Below are 18,258 nucleotides of genomic sequence, written 5' to 3' on the forward strand. Positions count from 1 at the left end.
CCTTACTGGTGTCAAAGCATGATGTTACTGGCATCAAACAAAATTCAAGGGCAAGTGCAACCTACTTAGTAAATTATGTGATTATCTGTATGACATAGCATTACTAGTAAAAGGTTAGATGAGCAGTAAGTTTAAAGGTAGTACTTTTCATAATCTTGAAAGTATAAAATATTTTTCTGGTGATTGTTAATCAACACATTAGATATTACCCAATCAGATATAAACCAATGATATTACAGGCTCATATCACAGTCTTCTGCATTACAAAACACTTTTATAAGCATTGTGGGAATCAGTATTATTCTGAATTTCTGTTATTAATTTTAGTCAGACTCAAAATAACTCATATGAAGAGCTGTATGGCAGAACTTCTTTTAGTCCACCATAGAAACAAGAATCACACTGGTGGAAAAAAAAATAAAGTAATAAAAGATGTCTCTAAAATATGAGCCCTAATACTACCAGTGAAGTTCTTAAACACAAAGGATTTTTAAAAAATTAATTGAACATCTCCACTAGTTATTTTTCACAGTAGAACAAGGGGTTTTTTTCTCTCTTAATCCATCATAATAATTATTATCATTACTCATGTACATTATGGGAAGCACCCTGAAGATCAACATAAGATCCATCTCTATTATTTTCAGTACAGAGAAGTAGCAAGACAAGGATGTTTGTTTTGTTTTGTTTTTTTTTTCCCAGAGAGCTCATAATATGAGTGACAGAAGCTAAATCTATACCAATAAATTAAAAAGCACCAAGAAATATTCCCAGGCACCGGATTTCAATTGTTTATGCTATGAAATTGTCAGAATGGTTTTAAGCATGTTTCTGGACAGGTCCAGGCAGCACTTTTCAAAATTAACCTGAAGTATGTATCAGGAGGTAGTGTGAACCAGAGGCAATTCCCAGTCTCCATTTTGAATTCTGACACCTTTCACAAATCGTTAACACAACTTTCACAATACTGAGGAGCTATGAACAATCCAGCCTCTGTTCCCCTTGCAAGGCCTGCAGAGTGAGATGGGCCAAAAATGCCTCATTGACATCTCTAGCCCCCAGTTAGCTATATAGAGCCAAGAGAACATTTTCATTTTTGCAGTTGAAATCTGGGACAACAAGGTATAATTTTTTCTATTGTTCTAAATGTTTCACTTTCAAATTGATACCAAAATTCTCAGTTTGCCCATGAAATAGAAAATTCTTATTTTACAATGTCCTTTCCTCTTCACCTGGACACAGCAGAAAGAAAGCTTCATGGGCTCTACCAAAGTCGTGTTTTGCAGGGGCCTAATAGTGCCTCAGAAGCATTCACAGGCATACTCCAGGGTGCTGTGTTCAGGACTCTGGAGTTGGTAATGAGAAGGATATTCATCTGGTATTTTCCATTCTTGTGATCCACCTGTGCTATTTTACCTAGACAGTTGCACTTCTCCCTGTTCCTCTGATCAAGCTCATATTCCAACTTAGAAGTGTATTTTTCAAAGGCATTTCTGCACTGGCAGTGCACCAGTGCAGTTAAACACAAATATTTCTTCAACATTCTCATCCATTTCCTTGTGAATTGTCCTGTCAAACCCACTAGACTTCCTAAACTTGCTCTAAAACTGAAGAAACTTTAAAAGCATTTTTTCTGAAAAGGGAGAAAGAGTCTCAAGAAGCCTTGTAGCCTATATCTAAATATAGTTCAAAATATTTGATGATGAAGGTTACAAAGTTTGTTACACCTGTTATGTTTTTAGTGTTTTTTTTTTTCTCACTCAACTTAGTATGGTATGCTCACTTTGGGATTGCCTGCTTTGCAGAAAAAGCTTCTTCCCTTTCTGCTTGATCACCCAAGCCAGTAATGGTTATAACGCTTAAAAAGTGGGTAATCTCCATGGATGAGACACAGACAAAAGGACACATTCTGAAGTTGTTAACTTAAAATCCAATTGCATGATTAATATAAAATAATGCATATTTCTCATCATTAGAGACAGAAGAAGGGATTTAACTTTTTAAACAATAATGAGATGAAGATTCATTCTCATCTGCCATTTCCTATTTATAACAGTTAATAGAAGGAAAATTTAAAAATTTAATTAAACTTCAAGAAGGGCTAATCCAATAATGTTTTAAAGTGAATTTACCTTGACTTCATGTCAGAAATCTGCTCCCAGACTGCCCCTCTGAAATAAATCTGATGTTAACTTTTCTAGAAATTCTCTCACTGGGTTCATGCAGGATTCAGATTGGAGGGTCCTGCTAACTTATCAATTATGGTGGAGAAGCATCTGTGACTTTACAAGGACACATGGCTATGAAGACTCTTCAATGACAAGGAATGACCCTTGCAGAAGTGCAAAAGTGGGTGAAATGGCACAGTATTTCCTGCCCTGAAAATTACAGTGATTCTGTGACCTTTACAGGCTCTGAACTGGTATTTCTAGGCAGATCTACACAAGTCTCTCTATATGTTCCTCGAAACTGAGTTGTATCACTCTGTGACATCTGCAACTTTTTACACAAATAGTTTTGGTGTGTCTGGAAATGATTTCTGAACAGGTAAAAGACTTCATAATTTGAGAACTTAAAGTTCACTTATATGGATTTGTTGGAGTGAGTCCAGAGGAGGCCATGGGGATGCTCAGAGTGCTGGAGAATCTCTGCTATGGTGACAGGCTGAGAGAGTTGGAGGTGTTCAGCCTGGAGACAAGAATGCTACAGTGGCATGTTAGAGCCCCTTCTAGTACCTAAGGGAGACCCCAGAATGCTGGAAATGGAGTTTTGATCAAGCCCTTCAAGTGACAAGACCAGGGCAAATGGCTTCAGACAGAAAGAGTGTAGATTTAGGTTACATAATAGGAATGAATTCTTGATTGTGAAGGTAGTGAGGGACTGGAACAGTTTGCCCAGAGAAACTGTGGAGGCCTCATCCCTGAAAGTGTTCAAGGCCAGGCTGGAGCAACCTGGTCTACTGGAAAGTGTCCCTGCCCATGGCAGGGTGTTTGGAATGAGATGACCTTTAAGATCCCTTCCAATCCAAACCATTGTGTGATTCTATGATTCTGTATATAATCAATACATGATCATCTTCAAAATTCAGTCTTTGCAAACTCAACATGGAAATAACGTAGCTGGTTCTTCAAGAATTAAGAAAAAAAAATATGTTCCTCCTCTGACCTTCTGTAAATGCCACAATACTCTAATGAGAAGAAATAACTAGCAGGCAGTTTTGAAGGCACCCGTGTAAGGACAATTGTTTAATATTGGCAAACAGGTTTTTAGTATTGGCTGGTATGTTAAACCATGAGGAGAACGAGAAAAAAATCATATTGAATCATTGAGAATGTGTGAGTGGAGCAACAGCAGGTCCCCATGGATAGGTTACAAAGATAGATAAGATGCTGATATTACTAATAAAACCTGCAAAAGAAAGGAAAGAGAAGAGACAGAAAAGAGAGAGGAGCAAAATAAATTTGGAGAAAGTACTGTATAGTTATTCCAATTACCATGCTGCTAACAAAAAGAGGGATTTATCTGAAACTGCAAAAGAAATCTTGGAGGAAAGGATACACAATATACTTGTTTACCATTTACCCTTTTAAAGGACATTATATTTAATTTAAATTTATTTTAGAGAAACCTAAACCAGAGATTTATAAAAGATTAGGGTCTACAAATGGTGACATATTATCTAAAGGCCATCATTCACAGTAAATTAGCAAAATAATTTAGGGTTGGATTAAATCACCTGAAATAGCAACTATGAAAACATTTTTCAAGTTATTTGGCATGGCTCATTTGCATCCAGTAGTTCCATTTATGATGGAATAATATTCAAATATTATGTATTGCATAGTTATATTGAATATATAATATTCAAAAATAGCTGCAAATCTGAAGCACTTAGATGCTGGAAGAGAGACTATAGAGAGACTATAGGAAAACTTTAGAGTAAAATAAAATAAAAATTACAGTGCTGGTAGGTGCAGTATAGTTTAATTAATATTAAAAATTAGCATAGTATCATATGGCACTGTGATTAAAAGTTAAATTTTATGCAAGATGGATAGCTTAAGTCCTGTGATAGAGGGATTAAATCTGCTTCACTAACAGATTGCAAAATGCAATTGTTAATTTTGTGCAAGAAGAACTCATTACACAAGGTCACCCAATAATAGTACTCCTGTTCTAGTGCTACTTAATATTCCTAGTCTTGATTTAGATGGCAATATAAAAGTATTTCTGATTAAGTGATGGATAGTACAAAAAAAAAAAAAATAAACAGTGGTATGTCAAACATGAAAGGCACTTGGTTGATGTTCAGTCAACCTGAACTGCAAAGCTTAATGGTCACAGTTCAAGGAAGCAGGATGGTAAATATTTGTGTAAAGAATGACATTAGGAAATGAAGGAAAACTGGGAGATTATGACTTGCACCCAAAATCTTCCAGAGGAAAATGGGTGCAGTCATGACTAGAGACAACTTGAAGTGCCAGTAGTTGCTGCACCTAAAGGAGTGCTAAACACCATGTTGTGTGCAAATTACTCCTTTAGAAGAATCAGGCTTTAGCCTAGGGGATCATAGAATGGTTTGGGCTGGAAGGGACATTAAGACAATCTCATTCCGATGCCCCTGGCGTGGGCAGGGACACCTTCCACTAGAGAAGATTGCTCAGGACTTGACCTGGCCTTGAATATTTCCTGAGCTTTTATGTTCAAAACCAGTAAACCATGTGTGAGTAGTGTGTTGTCTCTTTTTTCATAAGAAATTTAATATTAACTTTTTGGATTCCTTCCTTTGTTGATTAGATTGTAAGAAATATTTCTGTGGTGATTTTCAGATTATTCACAACTGTGCACCAGATGGGGGATCTTCCAGATGATTTTGATACATAAAAGTTCTATTTGCAGCTTGAGATGCAAAAAGCAGATTCCATGAAGAGCTGCTAAGACTCAAAATCCCTATAACAGGGAATAGATAGAATTGCCACAGAGACGTGAAGTAACTGCATTTTTTTTAAACTACTGAGCAGTATGTAGAAATCTATGGGCGTAGAAATTCCATATTGAAATATGTGTCCTGTACAGTTCTGATTACAACCTCCCCTGAAATATGTAAAAATTACAGTGTTTCAATACATTATCTTTTACATTTTGTGAATAACGTCCTTTTAGAAAAGTACTTATCCAAAGGAAAAAAAAAAAAAAAAAGGCAGCATAGAAGAGAATAGGACAGGGGGATTTTCCTCTAAATCACTTATCTTTGACTTCTATTAAAAAAAGAGATGCTAAATTTCATGTAACCATGTAATGTCTTCTGTTGAATAACAGGCTTTTTTCTACCTGGAGGCTTTAATGGTGAGTTTAAGGATTTGTTTCATTGAAACAAAGCACCTTGTTTCCCTGAAACCTTTTCTTGAGCTGACATCCCCTTATTCAATAATGCTTTTATAGCTGCACTACAATAAATATTTTTATCCTGTGTGAATAATGCTGAAAATCATCAAGTTTTAGAGTAATATGGAGGAATGTTTTTACTGACTTTTATTTGTGAATTCAAAATATATACTGTGAAGTTCTTGTTATCTATTTACTGAATTTATCTTTCATTGCACTGAAATGCTTTTTAGCTCATGTGTACTGATGCTTGCACATTCTTGAAGATGACAGCAACCATAAGGTTGAAATACTGAAGACCATCAAAAAACCAAATATGAAATACTCATATCTTCAAGTACTTAGAACATATCAAACAAGCAAGAGAAAAGAAACCATATGCATATCTATCAATGAGATTTAAAACAGCACTGAAGCTAACAAACAAGACAACTAACAAGACAATTTGGGCATTGAAAGCAGATAAACTGGTTTTTTACTGAAATTAAGTGTTTCAATGGAACAGATTGATTTGTGGAATTCAGTGTGTTGCTTTTGCAATTTTTTTAAAGGCATGTATCAGTTTTTGGAAAAGATCTGTTAGGATATCCTTTAGGAAGTGGGAGAATGGTCTTGTAAATGACAAACAAATTTCAGCATTACTGTAAATGAATATTTTGATCATGTGCTTTCTGATGCCTTTTTTTGCTGTGTAATTTTAGTGCCTTCCTTTTGGTTTACCACTTAACTGTATTGCTTTGTGTTTCCAAGAACATTTCCTTATTCTAAGTATTTTGAACATCAACAAGATAATTACAAACCTGTATATTGTAACTACACATGGGACAGATGTCAGAGGAATTGTCACTATTCAGACATGAATGTCTCAGGGCTCTAAACTCACCTATGAGAGCAAGTTTCTGATAATCATTTTCCTAGGGTAAGTTTTGTTTATCAGTCCTGAGATGAGTTATTAAACAATATTACACCTGAACTACCTCAGCCTGCACAGTTCTTCTCTGCAGGCAAAAAAATTGTTTGCATGGAGATCATTATATCCCTTTGGGATTCTGAGTACACACAATAAGGGATGTCCAAACAGATGTTCTTGCTGTTGAAACGTCAGCCTTGAATGACACCTATGAAGAAAGGCTGGAGCTCTTGGGGCTATCACATACATTTGAAAATGTAAGCCTTCAGCAACTCACAATACCACATCAAATCCCAGTTACTTTAACAAATGCAAGCAACATAGTCCACAAGAAAAATTTTGAGTCAAATTCCCTATGACTGGAGTTCATTTATTATCACTCTGAAAATCTTCTAAAAGATCCTGCATTACTATCAATACTTTCAGGCTGACACCAGTGTTGCTAAGTTAGAAAAAGGATAGAAAATATGAGTATTATTGCAGGCCACAAGTTTAGCGTGTACTCGGCTGCTAGGCAATTCTGTACTTTCTGGCAAACTAAATGCTACCTTATTTTAGTCTGTCTATTCTTTATCTCTTTTCAGAAGATAGGTACATAAATTCCTGGTGTTTAGAACTTCCTCTGTACCTGATTTCTTCTTCAATAGGATAAGACATATGAAGGTGATGGAAGGTTAGTCTGGGACAACTTGCTCCATAGTTCTACAATTTCAAAGCTCAATAACTGTTTGCAAAAGTATCTGGAATACTTTGAACATAGCTAAATGTGAGATTAGAGAGGATATCAACGTGTTATCAGTATCCATGTATTAAAAACACTTTTGTCCAGAGAAAATATATTCCAAACATGAAATAAGAAACTCTAGTAATTTTTCAGGTAAATAAGAACTTCTGAGGTTTTGTTGTTGGTGTTTGTGCTTTGTTGGGAAAACACTAATACTTGTCTCTTAACTGAAACACCTTGACTGCTTCTCAATTAATTTGTAAAGATTTCTGTGGTAAATCACTCATTTACTGTTTTCTGTAAGCACCTTTCACAAAAAGAAGTGCTTTTAAGAAACACACTAGTTGAGGAAGAAAATAAACCAATTACATGGCAGGAACTAGAAGGCTGCTGTCAGCTCAGAAAATCACCAGATTGCTTAGGAAAGCCAGTGTTGGTTTCAGCACAGAAAAAAAAAAAAACCTTAACTCTGCAAAATCCTCGAAACACAGAGAAGAACTTATGCTGTGAGACAGGTTTTTAACTCCTGGAGTGTTCATTCTGAGAAAACATAAAATGTGTTTCTTTAAATGTTATGAGTCTGATTCCAAGATGTCAGATGTCAAAACTTATTTTCCATATAGCCTTGGCTTGAAATCTTCTCTCTCCAAGTGATCAAGTTTTCACACATTTATTTCACAGTAGCTTAAAGAAAGACTGATTTGTGGTAAGAGAGCTTTAGTTTCATGAGGAAGCCAGGTAATTGTTTTAAACAATTTTCCCCCAATGAAAATATTTCAGGTTTGAACATTTACTTTCTACACAGTGGTTTGTTTTATAAAAACTCCAGAAAAAATGGAAGCTTGCTTTTCCTTTAAAACAGCAGGAAAATATTTGACCAGGTGATTTTTTTTTTCTGTGCAGCTGTCTGTGATGTTTATGGTAAGCAATGGCAAGCATAAATAGAGAAGTTATGACAAAGTTAATTTGTGTTTAGATGCTAAACTTAAACAGATTTTGTAGAAATAATGTCATAGTAACCTAGATGTGAGTAAAATATGAGTCCATTCCTACCAAATATAAGTCACAAAAAGCAGAGGAACGGACATTCTGCTCTCTGCCAGAACTTCAAATGAAGATATGACAAAAAGCAGATACCATGTCCATGAGTGTTGTCTTTTCAAGTCCTGCAATTCTGTTCTTAATCAGATAAGGAAAACATGCAAGTTTAGTCTCTGTTTGCTCCTGGTACAATGAATGTCCATGTAGACAGCTTCCAAGAGAACCATAACCATTAGCAAAATAAAATCCTAGTGATCTGTCCTCTTGGTGGTGGAATCTGACTGATACATCCCTTGAAACTCAAGTATTTATTTATTTTAAATAAAACTGACACCATTAGAAATCTGTGAACAATCCAACTATGTCTAACTCCTCTGACCTTTTCTCGCAGTACCAACTGCCTTGGCAACTGTAGTCAAACCTCTGCAGACCCTTTACTCAGCTCCTGCACATGTTTTAAATCAATCAAATGCTGTAAGGGCAATGCCAGCCTGTTTATTTCCTTCTCTGATGCTGTAGTTGCTTCTTTGGGTGCTTCATCCATCATTAACACACACATTGCAGAGGAGTTTCAGCAGCTCTGAAGGTTATTAATGAGATACTGAACTTTTTAGGTCAGACAGTATGACAGGTTTTCAGAACAGATTAGGGATTTTGGCAGTTCAGCTACAGATGACAAAAAAAGCTGTTCTCCAGATCACGTATATTCCATGCACTTTGCACCGTAGAAACCTCCCAGGTTTTCTAAAGTAGGTGAGGCAAGGCTGGCAGAAAGGAGTTCAGTTTTCTTGTATAATAACTAATAAATTTGGGAATAAGACACAGGTCTTAAAAACCAGGTCTTCAGGGACAGGTTTCTACACGTCATTTTGTAAAACACAAATGACTATTGTTTATACTTTCCTATAATCTCTTTTCATACAGGCTTGTCGAGCATGGTTTGATTACAGACTCTGAGAGATATAATTATGGAATAGAAACAATAAGTGTTTTGGGAACACAGCACTGTACCAGTTGCTAAGCAGAAAATTAACTCTAACCAGCTGAAAACAGTACTGACCACATATCTAAACTAGATGTCACTTACTGGTGGTAGTTTTGTGCCCCAAGTATCGTTTCAGATTTAGAAAGAAGCTTCTCATTCACTTGCCCACACAAATATAACCCTTTTATGGTGCAACAGTGGACTTGAACAACCTGCTTGTAGATCAAGTGTGCACTCCTGGGGTAAACGAGAAAATCTGAATTAAGCTAATTTGTGAAATATTTGTTTGAAAAAATGCCTGGCTACAAGTAAACATTTTTGTTAAAAGCTGTGGATAATTATTTTCACTGGATATTATTGATTTTCATATTTCATTTAGAAACTTATTCAACAGTAAATTTGTTTTAGAAATATGACAGAAATTCAGCTTTTATTTGATGAATGAGTGAACGCACATTCACACACATGAAAGTCATTGCATATAATGTATGTGTGTAAATCTACATTCTCATGCACACAAGTAAGCATACATGTCCTATAAGATTCTTTATCTGTGTGCTTATGTGTGTGTTAGTAATGGTGAAAATATTCTTCTGGCATACATCTTTATCTGGATGAGAATTATGCAAAGTTACCCATGACCTGGTGTATCTGGATCTGACAACTCAGATGTTTCCACTTCATCGGGGCAGATCCAGATGTGTTCTGATTTACAAATTTTCCATTTCATTCTCTATTCAATTGACTTCTTTACAAATATTGAAGAACTTTGGATAGGATAACAAGGAACACATGTACATGGAGGAAAATGTTATATAATCTATATAAAAAATGTTATATAATTAGGTGGTTTTGTGTGGAGATTTATGATGACAGTAAAGATTGAAATAATGAATCCTTTCTCGACACATGTATAAATAGAGAACAAAGAAAACCAGACATATAGACATTCCAAGGCTTCTCCAACAGTGCAGAATTTTTTCCAGAACAGGACATTTTCCACTTCCCCTGCCCTGCTCCCCCTCACCATGTGGTTTATAATTTGTAAAAAAACCCAACTATTCAGTTTCAATACAGTAAACTTTCCTTACTCTAATTAATGCCATTATCCAAAGCCTGGACAGTGTAAGAAAATAATTTCAGTGGTGCTCCTCTGGTGCTCATCACCATGGTATCTCAGTCTAACAAACATTAATGAATCATATAACAGAATGGTTTGGATTGGAAGGGACCTTGAAGATTGTCTTGTACCAACCCCCTGATATATCTTCCTAATGCCCTTACAAGATAGTAACTGTACAGAAGAAAGAAATAAAGTAAATAAAGCCTCTTCATTTTCAAGAGAATCCTTTGAAAAGGTTTTTATTATTTTAAAATACATAAATCACAAGCATCCACCCATTTCCTAAAAAGCAGTAACATTACTGTGACACATGGCTATTAAACATTCACTGAAGGCCTTTGATTTATTCATCCACATTAGCCCTCTAAAATACAGTGGCATTTTTATGGTTTCTCCCAGTTTAGGAAGGTTTTAAGTGGCTAGTTCAAGGTGACCCAGAAAACCACTATGTCACTATTACCAAAGCCAGCTTAACAGATCCCTTAAAAGAAGGAATATGGAGCAGTTTTGAGGAGATGGTGCATGAAATCATAAGTGAAGCATTACTTCCAGTAATGGTACTGAACTTTTGTAAGTGCTGTGATAAAACCGAGCAGGATCTGGAACATGTCTACAAGAATCACAAGTCACCTTGAGAATGCCTCTTCTAGATGTCCATTATCTATATTCTAATGTATGTCCCCATACAGCACAAGTTGCCTCCCAAAAAGGTTGCAGAGAAGAGTAGAAGTGTGGAAATGGGCTGATTTATTATTATGACTATACAGTCTCTCTGCGAATGATTCCTCGGGATCCTCTAAAGATGTTTATCTTACTATGTTATTTCTGCTTTAAGAAAATATGCTGAAAATATTGGTTTGAACAGTATATATAACATAAAGCCCAGAATTGCAGAGTGTGTCCAGGGATATAGCTCTGGACTTGTGATATCATGCTGTTCTTATTTTTTTATGGAAAAATGAGAGGTCTAATATAGGAGTTTTTTGTTTTTGTTTTGTTTTGTTCTGTTGGGACTTGGCTCCTTTTTTCCGTCCCCCGTAAATATATCTTACTCCTATAAGTCTTTACCCCTTCCTTACTACAAAACAGGAGAAATCTTTCCTTGAACGTGTCCTAGGCTTTTAAACTCAAGAGCAAAAAAAAAAAAAGCAAGGAGACAAAGGCAAATTTGTGGTTGCACAAGTTGCACTCTTTACATCACCTCATTCTTGTTTCTACAAAAGGGCTGTTGGGCTTTTCTTTTTAGCATTGACACTATAAAACGTTTTTTGAATGGTTTAATGCAGCAGACATTGTCAGTCACTTCAAGCAGAATTTCTTATTCATCCTATTCAATCAACACCACAGTTATTTTTTCTCAAAGTCTAATGCACTTTACTGAAATGAAGTTTTTCTTAGAATCTAAATGGAAATTTCTTAGCAACTGTAAATGTCTAAAGGTAACCCTTTCTTTTTCCTTAGAGAAGAGTATGCTTGAGTCAGATATCCACTCTCTCTACAGAAGCTAAAGTATGCACAATTAGAGCAGAAACCACAAGTTAATATTCTCTCTTCCTCTCCTCTGTAGCATCTTCATTGTAGTAGGGGTATGGAGGTTTTCTCTGCTTTGGGCACTGTACAGAATACATAAAACAGAAAAAGTGGTGACTCATCTGCACTAAAATACCTGAAAAAATTGTTGCTACCTTCTGAGATAAAAGGTTATTTTTTCAATATCAATTCTGTGAAAGGGGTTTTGAAACCTTATTCTGGATATATTGTGTGAGAAGGACATGGAATGTTGGAGAGGTGCCATTACATCCAAATGTATAAGCTCATACAAAATCTTTTAAAAGATAGTTAATTTCTGATTTAATGAATATTTAATCTGACAAACAAATAGTTATTTTTGTTAGTCACGGAAAGCTCTAAAGTTATTGTCTCAAGAGGGCTTCTCCCATGTAAACCATTCAGAGCAGGTGTGGTTGGTAAGCCTGCTTGTGATTATTTAGTGAATTTGAGCTAGGCAAGAGGAAGACTAAGTCAAAATTAACTAAAAAATTTGGTCAGATGCATGACATGTACTTGCTAAACTCATTGTTAGATTTATTTTTCTTTTATTCATTTATGAGGGAAAGATCCTGAGAAGTACTGCATCATTAAGCAGTTTAGAAGTATTTATATTTAGAAATATAAATAAAAATTGGTAGCATCTCTTTAAAATAAACTGGTTTGGAATTTGAGATTTTATGCCAGAATGTATGTTTTTCTCCGTTTTTTAAAGTTCAGATTCAGAGTTTGTCTGCATAAGCTTTTAATTCATACAGATCTACTTCCCTTTCTGAGCTCTGCAAGTTAACTTTTTTATTCACACATAAGACTAGGCTGTAGATTTCATTAATGAGGCATGAGAAATTCTGTTATTCTTGAAAGGAAAATAGTGGAATGAGCTTGGACATCAGAACATGACATATAGCTGCTGTGTGCAAAAACTTTGGTGAATTTTTATCTTTGAAATGATTCTCTTCCTGCTCTCAAGGAGCTGCAAATTCATGGGCTGACAGGTTAATATCAGCCTTGATAGCCTTCATTCTGCCACACTTTCTTGGACAGGGTACTTAATACAAGTATATGAGATACGTAATTGACATTCTGATCAATAAAGGTCTGCTTGCCAAACTTGCAAACGACATTGAAGTGGTTTCCCAGGAGCTATTTAAATATCAGCAGAGAGGTACAGCACATGATTGCCTTTAGCCGCTCTGCTGTGCAGCACGTCAGTAATTAATGCTCAAACATTTTTATCTTCTACTTCTTAAAGCAATAGTGGGTTGCTGGCTGAAGAAAACAGATCACACATGCTCTTTTATCAAAACAATATGCAGCAATATATTAGTATAATGAAGTGATTTGTTCATCATTAAGCATTGGATTACAACAGCCAAACTATAAAGAAAAATTTTTAAAAGATGGAAGTATTCTATCTGAAGAGATAATATTTTCTCCCTTGGTGTCCTGTTTTTGGCTGGGCTAGAGTTAAATTTCTTCTTAGATGATAATGCCATGGGGTTTGAATTTAGTATAAGAATAATGTTGGTAACCCACTGCTATTTCAGTTGCTGGTGTGGCGCTAACTCTAGGTCGAGGACTTTTTTGTGTCCCATGCTCTGCCTGTGAGAAGGTACACAAGAAACCAGGAAAGAACATGGCCAGGATAGCTGACCCAAATTGGCTAAAGGGATATTCCATACCATAGAATGTCATACCCAGTATACAAACTGGGAGAAGTTGGCCAGAAGCCACTGTTCACTCGTGGGGGATGAATTGGAAATCAGCCAGTGGATAATGAGCATGGTATTGCACATCACTTGTTTCTCTTGGGCCTCCTTTTCATTATTGTTGTTACTTTTGCTACCTATCATTTATTATGATCCTATTGCTGAATTATTATTACTGTTACTACTACTACTACTACTACTACTACTACTACTACTACTACTACTTTGCTTCAATTATTCAACTCTTCTTCTCTCAAACCATGAGTTTTCCTTTCTTTCCAATTCCCTGTGATCAAGTGACTATCTGGTACTTAGTCACCTGCTGAAGCTAAACCTTGACACCTGAGACAGTGAATTCCAAAATACTGCAGCCACTATATGCCCTACACACCTATTTTATCCTTGACTCTGACCACAAGAATTTAAAAGAAAGGAAAAAAGCCAATTCTTAAGTTCCAAGGGAGACATATAACACTTTTATGCATATTTTTCATCAGAGTAATAACTCATTTTTAAAAGGAATGGCTTATTGTTTACATAGCTAGCAAAAGTGATTTGGAGAAGGGTAGGATTAAAAGATTAAAGAAAAATGTTTAAACATCTATACGCAAACTTCAGTACTGGTATGACAGCATTAACTAATATAACCCTCTGATTTTTCCTGGTAAATTGAAAGGCAACCGACCTGTGTTAATAAGATATATATCCAGAACAACTCCAGTGTTTTATGCTGAAAAAACATTCAAAAGATGCTATGTTCTTCAACTTCACAGGGATTATGACGTCAGCAAAACCTAGAAGTGTGACGTGATTAGACCTTCCTTGGTAAGTGTGTTGGTTTTCATAGGATAGTGTTAATTTTCTTCATAGTAGCTGGTGTGGGGCTGTGTTTTGGATTTCTGCTGAAACAGTGTTGATAACGCAGGGATGGTTTTGCTACTGCTGAGCAGTACTCACACAGAGCCAAGACCTTTGCTGCTCCTCAACCTCAGCCCACTAGTGAGGGGGCTGGGGATGCATGAGCAGCTGGGAGGGGACAGAGCTGGGACAGCTGACCCCAGCTGACCCAAAGAATATCCCAGAGCACAGGGTGTCATGCTCAGACCATATGGTGTCATGCTCAGCATGTAAATCTGGGGAAAGAAGGAGGGAGTGGGGGACATTCATAGTGATGGATTTGTCTTCACAGGTCACCATTACACGAGATGTAGCCCTGTTTTCCTGGTGATGCCTGAAGACTTGCCTGTCCATGGGGGGAGGTGAATTGATTCCGTGTTTTGCTCTGTTTGCATGCACAGATTTTGCTTTTCCTACTAAACTCACTTTCTCAACCCATGACTTTCCTCACTCTTGCCCTTCCTGCTTCTTTCCCCCATCCCACGTGGGGAGGGTGAGAGAGAAGCTGAGTGGGGCTGAGTTGCTGGCTGTGTTAAACCACTAAAAGTAAATGCACCAAAACATTTGTTGAACATGGGCCCTGAATGATTTGCTCAAGATCATACCGTGAATAAATACTCAGTAGGAACCCAGAGAGAACAATAACTTAATTGCACCTGAAACAAATGAGTAATGCTATATACTCTTGTCTCCTGTGGAACTTGCTGTTAATAACCATGAATAGAGAGAAACCTCTTTTCTACAGCACCTGGTTACACAGCAACTGTGTAATTTGCTGGACAGTACAAATGTTCTCTTAGTCTGTAATTCCAACACAAGTGTTTTGGTTTTCTTTCAGAACATAAATGGAAATTCAGCAAATACATCATGTAATAAATGTCAAGTCCCAGGCTGCTTTTTAGCAGCAGGACAGGCTGAGGGCATAAGTGCAATGAAATCTATGCACAACAGAGAGGTGTTGGGGGCTTGCCCAGGTTCCAGTCTCTCTGCTGAGATTCCATTGCCTGTCCTTGGCTATTTGCTTTCTATACAAACTCACCCCCATCCCCCTACTAAACATAAAAATGGTCAAGGATGCAGTTGTTTCAGGGATGGTGGAGCCACAAAGGATGCACGTAACAAACAAACAGATGTAAAAGACACATAAGGGGATTTGATTAAAAGTACAAGCTTGCTTTGAAGCAGTCTGAAGAGATATGGTAACAGGGGAATATAGAGCCACAGCTAAAAAGACACTGGGGATCCCTCCAAGTGATGCACTGGAGACAGTACAAGCTCTAAGGATTAAGTTAGTTGCAGAAAGGCAAATGAGGAAACCACACACACAGAAAAAAAAAAAAAAGAAAAAAAAAGAAAAAAGAAAAAAAAAGAAAAAAAAAAAGGGGAGGAAGTCAGAGGTACTTACTAGGCATAAATCAATGTCTCAAAAGATCTGCTGTCCTTCCTGGGGTGTGGGAATCAAGAGCTTTCTTTCCCTCAGGTTATTACTGCAAAATGGCTGGAGTCTCAACCTTTACAGGGCCACAAATTCCCATTTTCTGAGTCTTCTGCCTGAGCTCTTAAATTCCAATAAATCAAGAAAATTGACATTTCTAAAAATACCTCTTTTACCTATCCTGAGATAATTACAGCCCAGGAGTATTCAAAACATACATGAAACCTTCTGAAGCCCATGATTCATCTCATAATAACCACCCCTCTTTCCTGTCTCATCCCAGCTAATCATCAAAAATCTCCCAGTTTCTCCGCCTCCCTACACTTCACCCCAGTTCCCTTCCCTGTAAAGGGTGTCTGCGAAACAGAAAGTTGATACAAATAAATGGGAAAAATAGCTTAAAAATCCCCATTGTTCCATGTCTGGTAAAGAGTTTCTTGGTCTTGTAGAGTGAGAAAAAGGATCTCTAAACACTCCTCTGGCTCCCTGTTCTCAATCTCATAGCACTGAAACATTTTAGCATGGCTGGGAGTAAATACAGAAAATGGTACCAAATTAAGTATTGGGAAAAAAAAAGTAATGTAAAAGATGGAGAAAACTAGCTAGAGATTTGTTTTGTGGAGGGATGAGTGCTTACACCAATGGGAATCTGTGGGATTAAATACTCCTTAAACTAATTTGGTCTGTACAGGGGCTGAATATTTTTTCTGAAATTGAAGACTTCCTAAGAAGTAGATTTTTTTTTTTTTTCTTTTACCTGATGGAAACCTATAGCCTTTGTGTTTCAGCACAGAGGAAACATTCTAAAATGTAGGGGCTGGTGTTTAAGAATGGTCCCTGTCTATGCTGCATGTGGCATAGCACAGTTGAGTGTCTTATACCACAAAAGCACCTATGACTGACAGCAAAACAAATTACATGGATTTTCATGACTACCAGTTCCATTTGAAAAGTTAATGTATAGAAAGTAATGGTATAACTTTTGACTACTGGCTGGGGACATAACTGGCCAGCAGTGTCAGCAATCAGTTAACATGTCTTTCTCCACATTCCTTCATAGTTCTTCAGTTTATGAAGCAGACTGTAACACTACCTGCCATGAAGTGTCTCTTGGGATTACCTAATTCTGAAAAAGGAGAAAAAATGTGCATTTGCACCCCAAAAGTGCACAAAGATTACAGGACAGCCAGCCTTATCTTCAAGATAGCAGTGAATCTCTTTTATATATGTCCTGAACAGGAAATCTAAAGTTGTCTGCTATGGTGGTTTGGTACTTGCCTCTGAACTTAGCTGCCAGTGGTCATGACAGTAGGAATGTTACTGAATTAGACAAACTATTTATCTCATCCACGATGATGGTAGTTTTCCTAAGAAAAGTGAGTTTGTATATAGTCATCAGTTCAGCTGGCTGCAAGAACTTAAGTCATTATTACTGTATATTAAAATATAGCTTATTAATACCATCCACTGTCTTTAACATCGCATATAATAATTACTTTAGTGCTGCACAAAATTGTTACCTTTCTGAATGTTAATCCAAGAACTAACTTTTGTCTTCCCCCTCTCATTCTTATCCTCACCCACATGTTTATAAAGTAGTCTTGACAAAGATTTCTTCTAAGCTGTTAATTAGATCACCATGTACAGAATATTATTACTTCATTATAGTAAATTGCAAGTGTGTTCTTTTCTAGCAGAGAAAGAAGAGTGACTTCAACACACTTTCCTCTCTCATTTGCTCTAGGAACAGTTTTAAAAACCCACAGGAACCAGGAAGCAGTAGCATCGACAGTGCAATGACTTTGTTACAGCTGGACCTGAATAATCAAAAAACTGTTACTGAATGCAAGCAGATATTTCCCCAAATCTGTTCAATAGCCCCATGTCAGATGATTAGCTTTGTATCACCAGTTTAGATGGCCTGACTTTCAACCAGAACAGTTGAATAATGCCACTTCATTAAACAAGGAAGAAGATAGTCCGTTCCTGTTTCTGAATTCTCTTGCAAGCCTTTGTGAATAAGTCTGGAAGTAAGAGAATGAAGAGAACAGCTCTGAGATGTTGGCATTTAAAGTAACTTCAGAGTAGCTAAAGGTGCCGAGTGCAAGTGAGGCTCCTTTTACTGACAATGGAAAAGATAGTAAACAAATTCCAATTGATGAAAATACAGATGTGAGAAGGTCTTCAATACAGATTGATTCTTCACTTTTTTCCTTTTTTTTAAATAAAAAATCTTTATGAAAATCATAATATTCATCCCAATAGCTCATGGGTCTTGAATTGGTTAAAGAGACAGGAATATGCAGAAGACAGTGGCATTGGGAAGAAAAGTCCAAACAAGTTTCTATCAATTTTCTTTTGAGCCTGATGATATCTATATGGACATAATAAAGGGTGGTACAAAGTTTATTTTATCCATTGTGAAATGACTCTCCAAGCCTTAATAACATGTATTTTTGTAAGATCATATACTAACTAAGTAGTTATTTGAATGTGTTCTA

The sequence above is a fragment of the Vidua macroura genome, chromosome 2 (assembly GCF_024509145.1).
Source record: "Vidua macroura isolate BioBank_ID:100142 chromosome 2, ASM2450914v1, whole genome shotgun sequence".
NCBI classification, from domain to species: domain Eukaryota; kingdom Metazoa; phylum Chordata; class Aves; order Passeriformes; family Viduidae; genus Vidua; species Vidua macroura.